Below are 20,215 nucleotides of genomic sequence, written 5' to 3'. Positions count from 1 at the left end.
AGAAAGGGCAGCAGCCAGAAGGGTTTCATAAATGGGCCAGAAATTTGATGACTCTGTAAGTTACAAAGTCAGTGAAATCACATTGATATCAAAATTGAATATATATCCATTCATAATTATTTAGTATCAGGCACTAGTGATGGGCGTTAGGTGATTAGGGACAGTTACATAACTGAAAAAGACACACGTTATCACCTTCATGAAACTTACAACAGTGACATGAAAGAGATGTGTAACGCTGTTTCCAGTAGAACTTAGGAACCCCCCCCAGGTTCTGAGTCAGTGGTAGTGGTGTGTAGGGTGGCCGATGGAGTCAGCGGCTGAAAGAATGTGCTGAGTGGTCAGCCACAGAACAGGTCTGGCCTCCGTCTTCTGGGCAAAAGACACATTTGTGGTAAAGTGTCTGTGTGTTGAGAGGAGACTCTTGGTTTGAGGATTGATGCCAAAGAGAGAAACAAGACAGTAACCCCGGGTAATCCTGAACTTGAATCAAACACTAAAGGTATCTGCTCGTTTACCGCACGTCCGTGTTTTGTAGTCTGAATATGCTTACCGCCTTGGTAGTTTTGAGGACACCTATCTCCAGTCAGTACTCATCACTGTGTTCTTCTTTATAAATGGATTAGCAAGAATCTCCACATATTTGAGGAAAATGTCTGTCATGGAAGAGAGGCACCAAGTTGGGCAATGAAGACTCCTTTGACGTCCTTTGAAGAAATGGTTAATGCAGAAGACAGAAGAATACTTCAGGAGGATGGTACACTAATTTGTAAGTATTTATGAAATAAAAAACTAAGCATGTATTAGGGTATAAAGAAAATCTCAATATAATTTTCAAAAAGTTATAACTCAGAGGTCAAATTCTTTGATCATATGATAGAACTGAAATCCAAGAACAGAAAAGATACCTAAAAAGTTCCTAAAGATGTGGAAATTTTTAAACATACTTTTCTAAGTGTCTGTGGCTAAAGGAAATTGAAAACAAATTATAGACAGTTACTAATGAACCACAGTGACAGTCTGCGTATCTGGATCTTTGGGTGGAGGACAGGCTGATGCTGAGGGCATTGTATTCACTCTAGGAAATGAGGAAGGTGGGAAATCAGTTGTTTAAATATTCATCTTGGAATTTCTTCAAAAGAGTGTAAGAAATTAATATGGATAAGACACATTAAATTAAATTAATATATCAATAAGAAATGGTTTAACTTAGTTAAACCAAGAACAAATTTAATTTAAAAGGAAAAAAATAAGAAAATAGAACAAAGTAACAATCTGATTATGAAGCAATGAGAAAATACAATGTGAAAAGTGAATATACACCAGAAATTAAGACAACCTTGTAAACTGACTATAATAAGAAAGAAAAAAAAGTGAAAAGTGGGAACTGTCAAGAGATAATGACCGTTTTGAAATTACAAGATAATGTGTATAATTTTATATTACAAATAAAATATATTGAAACATATAATTATTTGACTTATAAATTATTAGTAAAGCTGACCCAAGAAAAGACAATAAATATAAATTTTGAAATATAATATCTTTCACCTATAATTCCTTTGCCCCAAAGGCATGAGACTCAGATGGTTTTAGGGCTGCATTCTCTTTTCCAAGGTCAGAAGTTTTCCTGTTATTTAAAACTTTAGATAAAGATAGAATAAGCTGCCCTGTTTACTCCATGAGATTACTGATACTAAAATATTAGTACAAAAAAAGAAAACTGATCAATTTCACATGATACAGGTACAGAAATCCTAAGTAAAATCTGAAAAAACAAGTATAGAAATATGCTAAAAAAATATGGTTAAGGAATACAAGAGTGATTTAACATTAGGAAGTATATTAATTTATCATGTTAATTGATTAGAGGACAGGATGATTATTTCAGTGTATGATAAAAAGGCATGTGATGTGTCTCAATGTTCCACTTCCTAAAAACTCTTAGCTCCAGTGGATACTTTACAACTTAAGAATACCTATTAGTTCTCATTAATATGAGAAACAGGATGTCTGATATCCTGTTTTTATTCAGTAATTTGGAGGTCCTGAAAAATGTGATTAAAGAGAAAAAGAGGAGTTTTGTATAAGTTAAAGGAAGGGACAAAATTATAATTAGGCGATAATATTGTTTACCAGAAAATCCAAGAAAATCAACTGAAAGGCTGCCCTGGTACCATAGAAGATAAATGAATAAAAACCAGTAACTTTCTTATATTCTAACAATAGGTTTTATTTACAGTTTGTTCAAAATCCATTAAATCTTGTGTCCTAACAAGAAATAGGCAACATAGCACATGTACACAGATGGGTATGTGTATGTATATGAAATCTGACTGACGGAAATAAAAGCAGAGCAGAGTAAAATCAAGCGAGAGAATACCATCACCCTTTTTGGAAGGACTTGGTGTTACAACATTATCAATTTGCACCCAGATTTATTAATTCAGTGCAACTCCAATCAATACTCGAAACATTGTTAGGAAAATCAAGAAGTTCATTTTAAACTTGGGCATAAAAAGAAGGGAATGAGATTCTTCTCTTACACCTTAAATGAGTTCCAAATGAATAAAGAACTGGAAACAAGAGTTAGGTGAAGTCAGTAAAGTGCCTTTAAAGTCCTGGTTTGAGATGAGACAGTTTCTAATCAAAGCACACTGCAGAAAACACTAAAGATTGAAAGCTGAGGTTTCTTCTGTTTCAAACCGAATAGTAAAGGCACTGTTTCTTAAAAAAAGATGTGGTTTTCATTAACTCTGCAAATTACTGTATCACTTAATTAAAACACAAAGGCATTAAAATAACTTAAAAATATGTCACTAAAATATATGTATCATCCATATTCTATAATTGAAAATGGAAAAATATGAAAAGTCATGAGTGGTCAATATACTAAAGAAATAAAAATAGTCAATAAAAATAAAAAATGTTCTCAAAAATTTTCCTCACTTCTAATCTGAAATACAAATTGAAGCATGATGCTATGTTCTGCCCATCAGATTTTGTACAAATTAAAAAGATTTTTATTTACGTTCACTGCTGCAAAGGGTGTGGAAAAAAGGACATTTATATTCATTGGTGGATGTATAAATTCTTGATAACAACCATTCAGAGGAAAATTTATTAGCGTTAAACAATTCAGGTCTCACAGTGTGACTTTCAGAAATTTAGTCCTCATGTGGTGAAGGATAACATGTACAAGAATTTTAACTGCAGTGTTATTTTTAGCAATAAAACCAGGAAACAGCTAGTGCCTGTGGTAGGGAGGTAGTTGAATAAATTACCATACTCTGATAAATTAGAAAACTGTAAACAGCCATTAACCTGAATGCACTGTCCAACCTGTTCTGAGAAATGTCCACAATATATTGTTAAATGGAGGAAGACAATTGCAAAAAGTTACGTTCCATTTTAACAGAAAGAACATGTATTTAAATACACAGAAGGGTAGTCGTGGAATTGTTAACAATAGTTACTTCTGGGAAGTGGGATTGAGGTTTGAGGAATAGACGCTGACCTTTTATAAATATTTATTGATGGGTTTTTTGTTGTTGTTTTTACATTTTAAAATTACCAAGAAGTGCAGAGGGTAGAGCCCAGTGGTACAGTGCGTGCTCAGCACGCTCAGGGTCCTGGGTTCAACGCCTAGTACCTCTATTTAAAAAAAGTTAATAAACAAACCAATTACCTCCCCCTGAAAATAAGTTAAATTAAATTACCAAAAAATGTAAATTTGCTTTATAGACTCAATCCATTTTAATGCCTTTAATTACAGGTGTGTTAAGTGACAGGCAAAGAAGTGTGTTAAAAAAAATAAGACTATAACTAGGATGCACACCTAGCGCTGCCCCACAGAGCACGGATGTGACGGTGCGCTTCATCTCAGAAACACGCTTTGTACTGAAACAGAACCAGGTGTGTTGTGCACTCCCAGCCAGAGGGCTGTGATCACTGCCGCTCACGGTGCTTTCTGTTGACTCTGCTTCTCTCCTGTGCCCTCACGCAAGGGCAGGTTATCATAATTTCCCTCCTAGAATACTGAAATAACCTCAGAACTTGCTTCTCATCCATTCCACCTCCTGGAACCTGCGTCTGCCCTGCAACCATGATTATCACATATTTTTAAAAATTCAGATCTCATCATGTTACCCCCTTGCTTAAAATCCAGCTCGTGTTTCTCATTGCTGCATGGTTAAAGGCCACAGTCCTCTGGCTTCATCTTGTTTCATTTCATTGCCCTTCTTTCCACATGAATTTTAGAATCAGCTTGTCAATTTCTTTAAAAAAAAAGTCTGCTAGTCTTCTGGAAATTAGATGTGGATTATGTTGAATCTGTAGATTAATTTGGGGAGAATTGACTTCTTAACAATATTGAATTTTCAACGCCTGAACAAAATTTATTTCTCCTTTTATATAGGTCGTCCTTGATTTTCTCAGTAACATTTTAGAGTTTTTAGTGTATGGATCTTTCCATCTTTTATGAGTTTACCTGTATTTCTTATTTTTCAGTGAGGTTGTAAATAATATATTTTATATATTTATTTATTCATTTTAAAATAATATATTTTAATTTTAATTTCTGATTTTTCATTCTGATTATAGAAATCCAGGTGTCTTTTGTGTGCTGATTCTGTGCCCTCCAGCCTTACTAAACTCATTTATTAGTTCTAGTAGCCTTTTTGTAGATGCTCTCACATTTTCTATGTAACAAAAGGTTGTGAAGCTTTTTCTTCTTTAAACTACTATCTTACTAAAGATAGTTCACATTTAACACTGCAGCCAGTACATTCTCTGTCACAGCTAATCAGCAGTGTACCATGAGAGCAGCTGTGGACAGTACACAAGTCAGTGGGCATGGCTGCATTTTGGTAAAGCTTTACCAAATCAAGCAACCCAGTGCATAGGGTGGAGTTAGCTGGCTGATATAATGTAATCTTTTGCCTGCTAATTAGCAGACAGTTTTCCCTCTTCATTTCCCATCCAGGTGCCTTTTGTTTCTTTATTTTGCCTAACAGCACTGGCTAGAACCTCTAGAACAGTGCTGAAAAGCCCTCTCTCCCTTTCCTGCCCCTGTTCCTTTGAAGCTGGCTGACCTCACTGTTTAAGTTTCAGCTCAGGCATTCTCTTTAGAAAAGCCGTCACAACATCCTTTATCTACATTATTCTTTAAACACCAGTGCCTACTGCTAAAGCAGGAACTCAATAAATACTGAGTAAAACAAAGAAATATACAAAGATAGTCTTAAGAGCTTGTCCTCTACAGTGTAGGAGCAAAGAGGATGGACATGTAAAGAAATAGTTTACAGTTCAGGTGATGAAGATAGCTTGTACTTGAGAGATTTTTCTGGTGTAACTCCAAAGAAGGAGATCCCTATCTATCTGGGGAAAGACAGCTGTCATCCAGGAGGACTTCACCAAGCAGGCGAAGTCTTAAAAGAGGAAAAGGAATTTGTCACAATAGTAGAGAAAAACATTTCAGATTAAGCAACTGATAAAAGCATAAAAAGTAACAACTTTGGAATCCATGAACAATGTTGCTGTTGAACTTCCCTGTGTTGTTCAAAAGGTACTATTATGAGGTAAAGATTAGAGTCTGTTGTGACTTTGTGTGTTTGTACTGTATTTTTAAATTATATTTTGTTTCTCTTTGTTTTGTTCATGTTTGGTGGATGAATTTGTGAATGAAACGTTGGGATGTCTGTCTGCCTTTAATCTGATGACATCTAGTATTTCCCAAATAGTTTGTGGAAGACTTAGATAATCAGAAGTATTTCTTAAAGAAATAAACATTCAGCTGAAGAGTAAGCCTAATTTAAACTGTCAATTGATGAAATTATTTTATCTATTTTTATAAAGATTATGCCTTTTATCTAACTGTTCTAAGTAGTTAATTTTAACTAAATGTATACATTTTTCAGCAGCACTTGACTTAGAAATGACATGCAAGGAAGAGTAAGAAAGACTTGATGGAAGTGAATATAACCACTCCCAGGTATGTAAAAATGTACATTTAAATTTCTGGTTTACTGTCGTTTTCTGTGCTTTAATAATATAATTCAAAAGAAATTGCCTTCAAATCAGCCTTTTGGGGTCAATAGATAACAATTTAATACTTAGTTTTTATAGCATTTTAATCTAGTTACAAAACTTAAAGTATTGTTAGGATCTATAATTTATAGTTAAACTTTATCCTTGGAATTGAAGCAAAAAATTTCCTGAGTATTCGCTTCTTCCATTTTTATAACTTCCTTGCATGATAAAGAAGGTGGCATCAAATACTGAATCATACGATTGAGCATTTGAAAGTGTGAACCATATAGCAGTGATGGCCACTGAGTTAGATCCATGAAAGGGATAATCATTCCCAATGGTTCAGAATTTACAGTTTCACTTTGCCAGTCATTAACGCCAAGATGAAAGGCTTCTTCTGTCTTGTGATCTCTCTGTAATCGACTTCAGAATCTACAATCGGGGAGAGAACTGGCATCATAGCGTCAGCCCAACTGCTGATTAAGAGAATCAGACCTTCCAGGATTGGATCTTTATTGTTAGGGAACAAATAATAACTTTCTAATTTATTTCATTTCAGCGTAGGCAATCAGTACATATTATTAAAAATCCTTTGATTCACTTTCATTAGTGGATATTAGAGTGTAATATTACTGGATGGAAGCAGATTAAACATTTTGATATGTAACACTAGCATAGTATATAAATTACATTAAAAGTTAGGTATTTGTTTCTCTTTCTCATTGATATTAATTGATTTTGGCTCCTAGTAATTTAAATTTTGCCTATTCTCCAGTTATTAGTCCTTAAAAAAAATCCTTACATGCACTGGAGCACTCACTCTTTAAGGCATGTGAGGTGAAATATTTTTTAGTGAGGAAGGCTTTGTAACATTAAAAATCATCTCCTAATTAATTCTTGGTAGATTTCACATGTATGAATTGTTAGTTCAAACAAACAGTGACAATATTAGGTCTGTGAGTTCATGATTTTCCTCCTATTTTGGGCTAAGGTAAGTTATTTCTGATTTCTTAGTTTGTGAGTACCTAAATAAAGATTAAGAAGTTTGTTAAATTTTAGTTATTTTCTAACTTTTCTTTATCCATACTTGACTACCCCAGGATGAAGTTGTTTTACAAACATGTACTCCGACAGAAAAGACATCTGAAAATCAAATCAAGCAAATTAATCTTCCACTTTTGCATCTGCGGAAAATGCCTCAAGAACCAAGAATGAATAAGGAACATGATAGAGAGGACGTATCTGTATATTCAGGATGTTCCTGTGTAGAAAAGCATGAGGACATGTGGATCAGACAAGGCTAATTAGAGTGAAAAAACAATACTAAACTCATCACAAATGAGTTAAAGCAGAAAGTGGGTGAAATTTGTGAAAAATGCAAAATTACTGTTTGTTCTGGAGACGAGCCACTACATGACACTCTATAAGGAAGGAGCAGACTTAACGGAAACACCTTCTGACTTGACACTTAATGTACTTGACTGTGAGGGAGAAGACGCATTGGGCACCCGTCTGCTTGCAGAACTCCAGGCATTTGCTGAACACAGAGAGCCCGGTCTTGAAAATGTTTTTCCATCTTACTCCAACCTTGAGTCCCCCAGATACGCTTGCCAGGTGTCTTCAAAACTTGATTTCAATGAAAATGAATTAGACTGTGAAAGTGATCAACCAGACACTGAACATGTTTCTCACAAAAATGAGGAGTTTTTATAATGATACAGAAAATAAAAAAGTAACGAACCCAGTAGCTACGTTTGAAGTGAAAGAAGACCAAGAGCTGGATACGCGAATGATACAAAATATGACCCAAAATACCACTAAGTGGAAGTCAGACGTCGGACATGCACCACCTCAGTGTAGTGATCCAAAAAGCCTTTTGATTTGTGGCTTTCCCACTCCAGTGAGATGAAACACATGATTCAAATAAAAGGTCACAGTGTTTCTGCTGTTGCAAGTACTTACAAGAAAACCAAACCAGTACAAACAGGTCCCAGAAGCCATTGCTTGCAGGTAACTGCAGTGCTAATAACTGAAATCACGGACCCCGAATTAGAAAATGTGAGTTCTTCTCCATCGAATAGTAACAGAACATCCAAAGTATATCTAGACGAAGAATTACAGCAAGATATGCAAAGGTTTAAGAATGAGGTAGGCATGTTACAAATAGAACTCCTGTCTTTGGAAAAAAAGAAGATTCAGCTTCAAAAAGAGGTGGAGGTTCATTTGCTGCTACTCTTGTTTTTTCTCTTTATCAATGATCTGATCCTTGGCTGATCTGATTTTCCACTTATGAAGATAGCTTATGTATAAAATGGGGTCATCTAAATATGTAATTGTGTAGAAATAGATGATTTCTGCCGTCTAAATAATAGGAATTCAGGGAAATATTTTCCTGGGTTTTGTTCCTTAATCAACCTAAGTCTCTGTCAGTCTTTCATGTGAACTGGGAAAGGAATTTAGCTGTGTACCATGTGACCTGAGCCCAGACAAACACAAATGAAATTGCTTAAGAAATATAATAAGCTCTAATTTTTTTAAAATCTATTGGCTTAAATATAAATTGCATTTCCATAGAATGAGAAGGAAGCAGTGACTGAGAGAAGGGAGAGAAACACACACTCTCACTAAACTGATCTGTTTATTGTGCTCTGGCACTTAGAATTCCATCAGGGCTGCTTTGAGATATTTTTAATAACAAATACATGTATTCCAACATATTTTTAATCACCACTCTCAGATGTTTCTGTTGAGTCCGACCCTTACATTATGTTGTTTAATAAAATGCAGTAAGTTTTGACATGTATGATTTTATCATATAGGTAGTATGAACCCTCAGCAAAAAAATTCACTATTTATCTCCAAAGGAGAAAACTGAGTTTTGAGGTGCCCTGAGTTTTTTTTTTTTTTTCTTCTGGTAATAGATTCTTAAAATTTGTTTGTTTGTTCTTTTGTGTGAGGTGCAAAGAGCTTTAAAGACAGAAATCTGGAGATGTTCTCCTTTAACAGAAAAAGGAGATGAGCCCTGCCCACAACTTTACCGAAGTCACACTTTTAATGTATCTGATTAATTGATGAATTTATTTGGTGATTTTTAGATTCGGTGTTATAGAATCGTATCGTCTCTTTTGGCACCGTAACATGCTGGGGGGTGCCGCTTAGGGGCTTTGCACAGATCGTTTAACCTTTCTTGGTGGTGTTTCCATTATTGGTAAATAGTGGGGCTCAAGTAGATGGTTAATCCTATACCCTCTGGCTATAAAATGGTCATGGTTATTGAATGTGAAATTGGGAAGCATTGCTCCTTTTCCAGAACTCCACACTAACTAGCAATTCATCAGTTTCACTCTGCTCCTTGTGCTTTGGTAAACCTTGGTTCATATCTTTTATTGAACACCACTTTTTTGATATCTCCAGGATCCAAATGAGACAAGAATTGTAAAAAGTGGGGGAAGAATAGCTTTAGTGCAGAAAGAAGAATGTTTCCTTTCTGTTACTGAAGCACCAAGGTGTCACACCCTCTATATCTGGCTGTTTCATGCAAAATCTTTGGTAAAGACAGAAGAGGGCAAATTTTATGCCTTTGTCTTTTTATTTCTCTATCTCTGCCATTCACATGGGGAAGGGTGGATGTGACTTAAGAGCACAACCTTAAGAAAGCCCTTTTGGAAATGTTGGAAATTCTGTTTCTTTTCCTCAAACAGAAAGCAGAATTTATAAACATTTCAATGACTTGTAATGATAAAATTAAGCCCCAAAATATTTTAATCAATTGGAATCAAGGCAAACTCTGAGTCAAATAATAAAATGAATGAAAACAAAAAAGTCTTTATAATGAATAAAATAAAAACAATTATCCTTTGTATCAAACTTTCTTTAAAGGTTGAAGAAGAAAAGCAGCAGCACGGAAGTAGTGAAACGGAAGGACCAGGAAGCATGGGTGATGCCGGTGAGGACAGCGGATTAACTCAACAGAGGAAGAGTGGAAACACTAGTAACCAGCAGCCTCCTGCTGCAGAGAATGGAGATTCTGGTAGGTAAGCCTGTATCAGTATTTACCAATAGGTAATTGTTATTTGCCTATAAAATGAATTCTGTTTGAGCTAATATTCGTGGTGAATACACTTTGTATTTCACTGGGGATATAATTGTTTTTAATACTCTTGCCCTTTTGCCTTAATACTAGAGTCAGTTGGTGAACATACTACCATATTAACAGTTTTGGGGTATTCTGGATTTGACTGTATATTTACCCTTACCAGTGTGTTACATGTTTTCATATATTTTACATTACTAATTAGCATCCTTTCATTTCAGCTTGAAGACTCCTTTCAGCATTTCTTGTGAGGCAGGTCTGGTGGTGGTGAACTCCCTCAGCTTTGTTATCTGGGAAGATCTTTATCTCTCCTTCATTCATGGAAGATAACTTTTCTGGATAGAGTGTTCTTGGTTGGCAGGTTTTTTATTTTTTGTTTTTTATGCACTTAGAATTTGTCCATCTACTCTCTTGAAACCCACTGATAGACTTATGGGGGTTCCCTTATAATTTCCAAACCTCTTTTCTCTTGCTGCTTTTAAGAGGCTTTATCTTTGATTTTGGATGGTTTTATTGTAATGTCTCCTGGTGAGGATTTTTTTAAACTTGAGTTGGTGACTTATGAGCTTTAGGATCTTGGATATCCAAATCTCACCCCAAGTTTAGGAAGTTCTCAGCCATTTTTTCCTTAAATAAGCTTTCTGCCACCACCTCCCTATCTCCTCTTTCTGGAACTGCAGTAATTCACGAATTATTTCTTTTGATGGTATCAGGTAATTCACGTAGTCATTCTTCACACCTTTTCATTCTTTTTTCTTTGTTCCCTTCTGATTGGGTAATTTCAAAGTTCCTATCTCTTAATTCACAGATTCTTTCTTCTGCTTGATCCATTCTGCTGTCAGTGCTCTTTCTTGCGTTTTTCCTATCATTCATTATATTCCTTATCTCCCGGATTTTCGTTTGTGCTTTTTTTTTATTATTTCTTTCTCTTTGTTAAACTTCTCATTTTGCTTATATATTATTTTCCTGACTCCATTGCATGTCTTTCCGTGTTTTCTTGTAGCTCATCGAGTTACCTTAAAACTACTGCTCTGAATTCTTCATCAGTTTGCAGATCTCTGGGTCTTTGGATTGGTTATTGGAAGATTATTGTGATCCTTTAGTGGGTCATGTTTTCGTGATTTTTCATGTTCTTTGAAGTTTCGTATTGCTGTCTTAGCACTGGAAGTAGCAGTCACCTTTTGCAGTCTTTGATAACTGCCCTCTCCAAGGTGCCCACACTTGTATTCTTTCGCTCCAGTGGTGTCCTGGAACTTCTCTGCTGGAAGCGTGGATTTCCACAAAGGCGCTCTCATCTGTGGGTGATTATCTATTTCCGAGGATGCCATGGATGTGGTTAAGAGTGGCTGGAGCCAGTTCATGAGCCACTCAGGGTCCACAGCTGGGATGTGTTCTGTGTGTCTGTTTCCCGGCACGGGTGGGCAGGACTCTGTCCAGGTCTCTTGCAAAGACACCTTGTCTGAATAGATGCCACACTGTTGTCAGGGGGACATGAGGTCCCTCTTTTTCAGCCATATGCTGATGTCATCCCAACATGTGGATGGTTTAAAAGTAAATTTTCCCCCTCAAGGTATTTCCTTGATTTATTTTTTCATGTTACATGTACTTAATGTTATTTTTAAAAATTATTTAAATTAACCATTACTATATTTTAAAACAAAACATTATAGTACAAATATAATTAATATGTAAGAGTCACTGCTTTTAGGCAGTGAGCTCCAGCTTTTTTTTAGAGTAGAATTTGGTATCATTCCGAATTTCTTCCCAGACTCGTCTCTCTACACTTGCTTCCATGTATTTTGTACTTTTCCTTCCAAGTACCCAGGACACACTTGGATGCCATGTGCCTAATCTGTGTGCTCACATTCTCATCTCTAAGTAGAATAATTTCCCTCCATTTCTTCTTCCTCATGACCTCCTGTTCATGTCCCCTCTTCTGTAAAGCCTTCCTATGCTCACTTATTACTTCCCATGTGTCAGCTCTTACATGTCACGTTGTATCATAATTGTCTTTGAAGCAAGAATTTTACTTCCTTGCATATGGTTTGTACTTCATAACTGTTTTGTGAATTAATAAATGACTTAAGATGGGTAAGAGTTCAAATTTTACAAAAATTGGTTTTTTATTTAACACTAGAATTATTTTAAAACATTGGCTTTTTAATGGACTGTTTTAAAGTAGCGGTCCTGGCTCGCATATGAAGGAAGTAAAGAAACGTGAAAATGAGAAATGGACATCAAAGAACCTGTGATTTCAGCAGTGTTGGAGAAGGGCGCCCCACTGCCAGGCGGTCTGCTGCACGTGAATGATGCCAGCAGTTTGAGTGGGGCAGGTCAAGATGATGGCAGGTCAAACCCACAAATTCTTTATTTCTAGGTGAAGAAAAGCTAACAGTGATTACCTTCTCTGGAAATAGAACAGCATAATACAGTGCACAGGCCAAGGCAAGAGAATTCTCAACTATCTCAGACCAGCGCTGCCAAAAGGTTAAGATGAGGACAAGTGCCTGTGACTGGCAGTGGTTTCAGCACAGAGTCCCCGTGGGAGCTGGGCTGCAGTGAGTCGGTGGAAAGAGCTGCGTAGAGAACGTTCACTGGGAAGGCAGGAGAGGACTGGACGGTAACTGAAGAGGAGTGTGGGGCTCAAGGGAGCTTCCTTCCTTTTTTTTTTTTTTTATGTTAAGATGGTAGTTTTTAGAGCATGTCTGTAAGCCCTTGGAAATGATTCCGTAGAAGATGTGTTTTTCAATTTAATCTTGTTTGCATTTCCGGTATTAGAATGTGTATTGATTGTATTATTTTATCTTTAAAATACAGTGAACTAATTGTCTGTAATACTTCTGTTCACATTCAGTTTTATGGTAAAGGCCTGTTCATTGGTTCTGAAGTATAATATTCTTACACAATTGAATATGCAGATGATTACTTAAAAGTTATACTATCATACATAGATTTTTAAAAATTAATATGCTCATAATAACTATACATACACTTACTGAGTTGGATATAATCATTCCTTAGTGATTCTAGACAGTATAGTGTCTCTGACAGTATTGTCATGAGTAGCTGTGGTTTTGTGAGGTGTCCTAAAATACCAGATTCTATTAACTTCATATTTGTTTAGATTCTAGGGAAGAGGGGAAGATTTATTTATATACAATGGAATATTAAACTTTAACAATCTATCACAGATGATTACTTTTGGATTACTAAATTCTCAATTACAAAAGCCATCATTCCTGTACCAAAAGTGTCATTAACATGTATTGTTTGCTCCATGAAGACCCGTCGGAGTGCGTGAACTAACAGCTGAGTGGATAATGACTACCTGCTGATGAATTTCTTTAGCAAAAGCAAATCCGTATTGAAAGTAGATTTCCAGTATTGCCTAGATTTAAAGTCTTTTTATTTTAAAAAAATACGAGTAAGATCCAGAAGTTGTTAGAATTATAGCTAGACATGAAATAATACAGATTCCTTTGCTATGATGTTACTTAAAAACACTTTAAAAGAAATAACTGCTTTCTCAGCATATTGTGAAATGCAAGTATTGAAGTCAGATTTCCTAGGTTAGAATTCCGGGCAGACCGATGGACTTCAGCAAGTTACTCAGACTTTCTGTGCCTCATTTTCTTCCTGTGTAAAGTACCTAATGTATTACCTGCCTCCCGGGATTGTTGTGAGCATTAAAATGCCTTTAAGACATGGAAAGTGCTTAGAATAATGCATAGCAGTTGCATACTCCGTCCTCAGAAAGCTACCGTCATGATTATTAGAAAAGGGTTTCTTTCATATAAGGATTTAAGTAATACTTTCCAAATAGGCTTTAGTGCCATAAAAGCTAGTTTATATTGAAAATGACAAGAAAACCCTGGTATATTTCTTCCTATCAAATAATCCAAGTCATGTTATGTTTTTCCTTTTCCTTTGACTGTCAGCTTGATCTAAATTTAATACTTTGTTAATATTATTATTGGTATACTTTCTTTGTCCTTTAATGTTACTTTTTCTATTTATTATTTAATCCTTTTCATAGAAAATTACCAATGCAAAGATACTATGTAAAAAATAATAGGTTTAGCTATTCCTTGTATTTTAAGTGTTTAATATTTGGCTGAAAACAATTGCTTGATTTTTTTTGTAGGTCTGCAAAGAAAACACCTAATGAAAAGGACAAGGTATAGTAAAAAATTAATCATAAAAATAATATACTGTAGTTAAAAATACTTTATAAAAGGTAGAGTGGAAAAATTTACTTTGAAAAAATAATTTAGAAATGCTATTGATAAAGTTATCCTTTTGATAAAGTACAGTTTTTTGAAGAAGTGTCTGTGGTTTTGCTTTCATAAACAGGTGCATACTTACCACCTCTGTACAGTGAGTATATTTTATAAATATGTTGGAGACACTATGAAACAGTATTATTTATTTGCAGGTCAAAGAGCAAATTAATTCTGTGGATGACCTCGATGACTTAACTTAGTCGTCTGAAACGGCTTCTGAGGATTGCGACTTGCTTTACTCTAGTTTTAAAAGTTCCCTGTTGCTAATTGAACAACTTGGCGTGGAGCGTAAAGGTAGGACCACTGTACGAGTATGAAGCTTTTTTATGTGTCCCATGGTAACACTTGCACACCTAGCGCTGCCCCACAGAGCACGGATGTGACGGTGCGCTTCATCTCAGAAACACGCTTTGTACTGAAACAGAACCAGGTGTGTTGTGCACTCCCAGCCAGAGGGCTGTGATCACTGCCGCTCACGGTGCTTTCTGTTGACTCTGCTTCTCTCCTGTGCCCTCACGCAAGGGCAAGTTATCATAATTTCCCTCCTAGAATACTGAAATAACCTCAGAACTTGCTTCTCATCCGTTCCACCTCCTGGAACCTGGGTCTGCCCTGCAACCATGATTATCACATATTTTTAAAAATTCAGATCTCATCATGTTACCCCCTTGCTTAAAATCCAGCTTGTGTTTCTCATTGCTGCATGGTTAAAGGCCACAGTCCTCTGGCTTCATCTTGTTTCATTTCATTGCCCTTCTTTCCACATGAATTTTAGAATCAGCTTGTCAGTTTCTTTTAAAAAAAAAAAGTCTGCTAGTCTTCTGGAAATTAGATGTGGATTATGTTGAATCTGTAGATTAATTTGGGGAGAATTGACTTCTTAACAATATTGAATTTTCAACGCCTGAACAAAATTTATTTCTCCATTTATATAGGCAGTCCTTGATTTTCTCAGTAACATTTTACAGTTTTTAGTGTATGGATCTTTCCATCTTTTATGAATTTACCCATATTTCTTATTTTTCAATGCAGTTGTAATATATTTTATTTATATTTTTAAAATAATATATTTTACATTTTAATTTCTGACTGTTCGTTCTGATTGTAGAAATCCAGGCGTCTTGTGTGCTGACCCTGTGCCCTGCAGCCTTACTGAACTCGTTTACTAGTCCTGGTGGCCCTTTGGTAGGTTCTCAGGTTTCCTGTGAAACTGCTGGCTGTCCTGCCTGGACTTTTCACTTTCTAGCAAAACACATTTTAACATAAGCATGTTTCACTGCAGGTTCACCTAAAATAAGAGGAGGAGAAGAGGAGAAATGCTAAGTCACATGAGAGAACCAGGGGGCAGTTAAGAAGAAAAGAAGAGCAGCTGAGCCGGGAGGTGTAAGCTGGGGAGCGTGAGCTGTCCCCTGACTCAGGTAAATTAGTCTTTGGTGAAAATTCCACATCTCTAACACTGTTTCATCAATACTATTTATAATATTCCTTGGATTTAATATATATTTGGGGGATTTAAAACAAATTAAAAATGTTATCTCATCCAAAATAGAACTATGACATTTATAGTTTAATGTATTAATGTCTTGCAATTCTTGGCATCTAATAGATGCTCTGTGTCTGTTTTCTGAATGGAGGAATGGAAGGTAAATTGAGCTTATGTCTTATTACTTATTTAAGTAATTTTTGAACTTCTCAAATGTCCATTCAGTTTAGCAACTCTCTTTCTAAATGGGATTGTACTCGTGCACCAAAGCTAAAGCAGTTAATACTCCTAAGAGTAACTTTTTACATGACACAGCGTTGTGTCTCAACAGCGTTATTGTCATGTTTCTTTTAAAAGCAGGCCCCCAGGGCAGTGCCTGTCCACCTGGATGGTAACTCTAATCAAACTGTCACAACAGTTGAGCTCATTCCTCATAAGGCAGAGGCAGGTCGGGAACCTTGTTTATGGTGTCAGTCCTGTGCTCTGCGGAGCCCCTCCTGCCCTCACTCCCTGTTGCCCGCGTGGACAAACGAAGAGGCGTTTTCCTGCTGAAAGGGAAAGGTAGTTGCTCAGCTTCTTCCAGACCTTTTTCCTTCATTCACTTTTTTCTCTGTACTTAATTTTTCAGCTCCTTGATTGACAAATTCTTACTCATTTCTTTTCTCTGCAGCAAAGCACATGTATTTAATATCTACAAACTGGCAAATGTAATTTCCTTCATATATTAACCTATTTACAATTGGATAATGAATTGAAGTGGTTTAAATGACTTGATTTTATTATATTTTCATACTTGTATTTATTTTGAGAACATTTAAAATAAGAATGATACCAAATTTTAACTTAAAAGTATCAATAATCTGAAAATATGCTAACTGTGAAAATGAATGTGTGCAGCAAGTACATTTTTATCCGATTGATCTCAGAGCAATGTTATTTTCCAGCCTGTGATCTCTTTTTTTTTTTTTTTTTTTTAACAGACGTACTGGGAGTTGAACCCAGGACCTCATGCACGCTCAGCGTGCGTGCTCTGCCCCTGAGCTACACCCTCCCCCACTGTGACCTCAAATACATTATGGTTGAATGAATGAACATATATTTGTATTTGTTGTGTTTTGTATTATCACTGGCTTCACTATATTTCTCTTTCTAAAATGTTCCTTTCAACTTTTCCCTGCTTTAAAGTGGGGGTTGTTTTGAACAACGTGCACTAATTGCAAAGTCAGGGAAGAAAGACACGTTTCTCCAGCTGTGGTCTGAACGTCTTCCTTGTTGGAGCTGTGGTGGGGAAGGTGGCAAATGACACTTCTTTTCCCTTCCAGAGTTCAGGACATAGGATTCAGGCAGGTGGAGATCAGCTAAGTGGCTTTATTCCTAACACATCCTAACAAATGGAAGAACGAATGGGAGAACGTGCTTTAGATGGGCAGCCACGGCGGGGTCCGAATCCTTCATCCCAGTGAGGCAGGTGCTTCCCCAGGCAGGCTGAGGGGAGGGAGCAGGTGCCTGACCACAACCCGGGGCCCCTGCCAACTGCAGACCTGGGGGCAGACCCAGCTTCACTGGGCTGTGGGCAGATCCAGCTTTTCAAGGAGGAGGTTCAGAACCAGGCAAGCACTTCTTAGTTCCCTCTCCCAGATTCACCCAGTAGGTAAACCTCCTGCCCTCAGGGGGAGGGCAGAGGGAGTGTAAGTCCTCACGTGGAAGCGTGAGGCCAAGGAAATGAAGTTCTCCTGTAAATTCTGACTGAATTTGAGTTAGAATTGAGATTAAGCTCTTGATTTTTGTACTTACCAACTAATGGTGAGACATTGGATAGAGGTATGCTAGAGGGTAAAAAGAAACCTGTTTTGTTTTAAGTTTTGCCGTAAATAACCGATAAAATAACTTAAATTCATTTGTTGACTGATTTTTGTAAACCGAGTTTCATTTGAAGGAAACGAATATTCTTTTAAGGAAGAATCTCCTCAATTTCAGCTTTCTTGATTTAACTAAACATTTTCTCATTCAAGTTCCCTGTCCTGTGGGTTAAAAAATTTGTACTTTATCAATTGAGTGTATTGACTGCTGCTAACAGGAGTCCTGATGCTGACTTTGCGTCCTTTATTCTTGTCCATGCCTTTAAAATTTGTGTAATTGTGTAATTTGGTTCAAAAAGTACTATTCTGTGTCTCATGCCTCAAACATGATTGAGCTACAAGACAGAGTTTTACATATTCATTTTCTCTGAATTATAAATATTTATGTTTTTCCTTAACACGAGGAAGTGGCCAGCCCGGACCCCTGTGCTTCGTGACCGCAGGCGGGCTGTGGTCCCGACAGGCTGTGTGACCTCGCCTGTAAAATTAGAGACTTTGACCAAGTCAGTGACTTTCATACCTTAAATTTTTTTCTCAAAGAAAAGAACCTTTTTTAAAAAATTTAATGAAACTATTATATAAAAGAGACAAGTAGAGCTGTTGAGGTAAAGGGACGACGGAGACTCTGACTGTGAGGCTTCTGTCCCTCGGTCCTGCAGTGTCCCCAGTGGGGCCTCCTGCTTCTATGGGACACAGTCTGCAAACCTGCCAGTTAGGAGAGAAGCCTCTTAGTTAAAAATCTTTAGAATTAAAACTTGCTAGTACATTGTCTTCCTGTGTGTAATTTCATCACCTTTCTATGTTTCCGTCACATAGAAAAGTTTAAATGAAATTGCCCGTGAGTTCTCCTATAGAGAATGTAGGACTTGAGCTCCTTCCACCACCCGGCACAGCCCCCACCTAGACAGAAATAGCCATAAAGGGCACGAGTGCATGTTTAGGGAAAGAGCTTTCTGGGGGGAATGTGGCGATCTTACATTCAACGCATGTAAAAATGCGATCTGCATTTTGCATAGTGTTTATTAATGGTAATATAAAATTATTTCAATAAAGCCTTCTCCCTTCATCTGTTAGGAGTTATTAATTTCACAAGACCTGTCTAGTACTGTTGTCACGTTATTCATTGTACAAGGCCTCTCTGTAATGCTGTTGTCAGCAAAGTGTTAGGGAAAACAGTCTCTGAAAATATTGCGAAATGTTAGCCAAAACATTTGTCTTTGCACCTAAAATTTAGAGAGGTCTTGGCTCTCACACTGTTGTTATCACCACAGTGTTTGTTATGTTCAGTGTACTATTTCAGACCCTGTTTAGTGAGAGGGTACCTTTTATAAGAAAGATTTTTTAAAAGAACACTTTAGATGGGGACACTTGTAATAAAGTTTGAAATGTTCCCACACATTTCTTAATTAAGTAGGTAAGTGTAATTAGTCAAATGTTTACAAAAGATGGCCCTACTTTCTAGAATGAAAACAGAGTTACAGTTAAACAATGATATATTATTTTCCTTGTTTCTAACTCTAGAAAGTCGTGAATCCAAAACCAAATTTGAAAACTGGCACTAGCCTCTCCTTTTCCTTTCTTTAAGGAGATTTTCTGAAATAAATGTTTCAGTCATCTACAGAGAACAAAGTACATTTGATTAATGTTTTGCCAGTAGAGTTTTCACATGACATTACAACAGAACCATTTTCTTCATTTTATGTATTGAAGATTCTGTGCTTAAAAAATTATTAGCATAGAACAGACGTTAACATTTTGGTTTTATAAAAGTACAAGAATAGAAAGAATAGAAAGCTTATTTTAAGGAGAAATTCATTAAAGTAAAAACTCCGATTAAACGTCTGTAAAGGGCAGTTTTTCTAAGAATTGCAAAGTAATGCATTCAGTGTAAAATATAACTTGAATTGTTTAAACTTTTTTGTACCAATAAGATCAAATATCAGCTTCTGAAATTATGTGTATTCAATAGGCCAATATTTATTGTACTTTTCATCAGATGAATCTCAGTAGCATTACATATATGTGTTCCCTGTTACCTAAAATCAAAATACGTAGGAATTTATTTTATTTTATTCACGTGACTTTTTTCTATGTAAGTAATCCCCACGTTGGGTCTAGTCTCTAAAAGTATTGTTTAAGGCCACATTTTATAAGCTAGCTGTCATTCCCATGATAATGTGTCTTATTTCATTAACACATTATAAATAATATTTGACTTATTTCAGATGCAGCAGGAGTTGGTAAAAAATATAACTAGAGAACCAGAAGATGGTACGTTGCAAAAATTTATGAATTAAATTGAGACATTGATTTCTGAAATACAGTGTAAGTAGTAAATGACATCTCTTTCCATTGTTTGAATAACAGATATGCTACATTAAATTTTTTTTGTCCATAGCTAATGAAAAATGTGAAAGCATAACCAGTCATAATGAAAAATACACTTATTCCTCATTTATTCATTGTG

General features: G+C 36.2%; 1 protein-coding gene across 1 annotated transcript in view; it reads left to right on the top strand.

The window, feature by feature from the left end:
• Positions 1 to 20,215, top strand: part of LOC105092103 (uncharacterized) — an 80,276-nt gene that overhangs the window by 58,719 nt on the left and 1,342 nt on the right. Inside the window, exons 23-33 of the mRNA XM_064477060.1 lie at positions 627 to 769; positions 3,776 to 3,915; positions 5,919 to 5,992; positions 7,131 to 8,178; positions 9,910 to 10,060; positions 12,501 to 12,743; positions 14,268 to 14,301; positions 14,559 to 14,700; positions 15,515 to 15,591; positions 15,689 to 15,824; positions 19,974 to 20,073. The gene's annotated coding sequence lies outside the window, so the exon portion shown is untranslated. The remainder of the gene's footprint in view (positions 1 to 626; positions 770 to 3,775; positions 3,916 to 5,918; positions 5,993 to 7,130; positions 8,179 to 9,909; positions 10,061 to 12,500; positions 12,744 to 14,267; positions 14,302 to 14,558; positions 14,701 to 15,514; positions 15,592 to 15,688; positions 15,825 to 19,973; positions 20,074 to 20,215) is intronic.

This window comes from Camelus dromedarius, chromosome 21 (genome assembly GCF_036321535.1).
Source record: "Camelus dromedarius isolate mCamDro1 chromosome 21, mCamDro1.pat, whole genome shotgun sequence".
NCBI classification, from domain to species: Eukaryota; Metazoa; Chordata; class Mammalia; order Artiodactyla; family Camelidae; genus Camelus; species Camelus dromedarius.
Note: the sequence above shows the minus strand (reverse complement) of the source record. Positions and strands in the feature narration are given on the sequence as shown.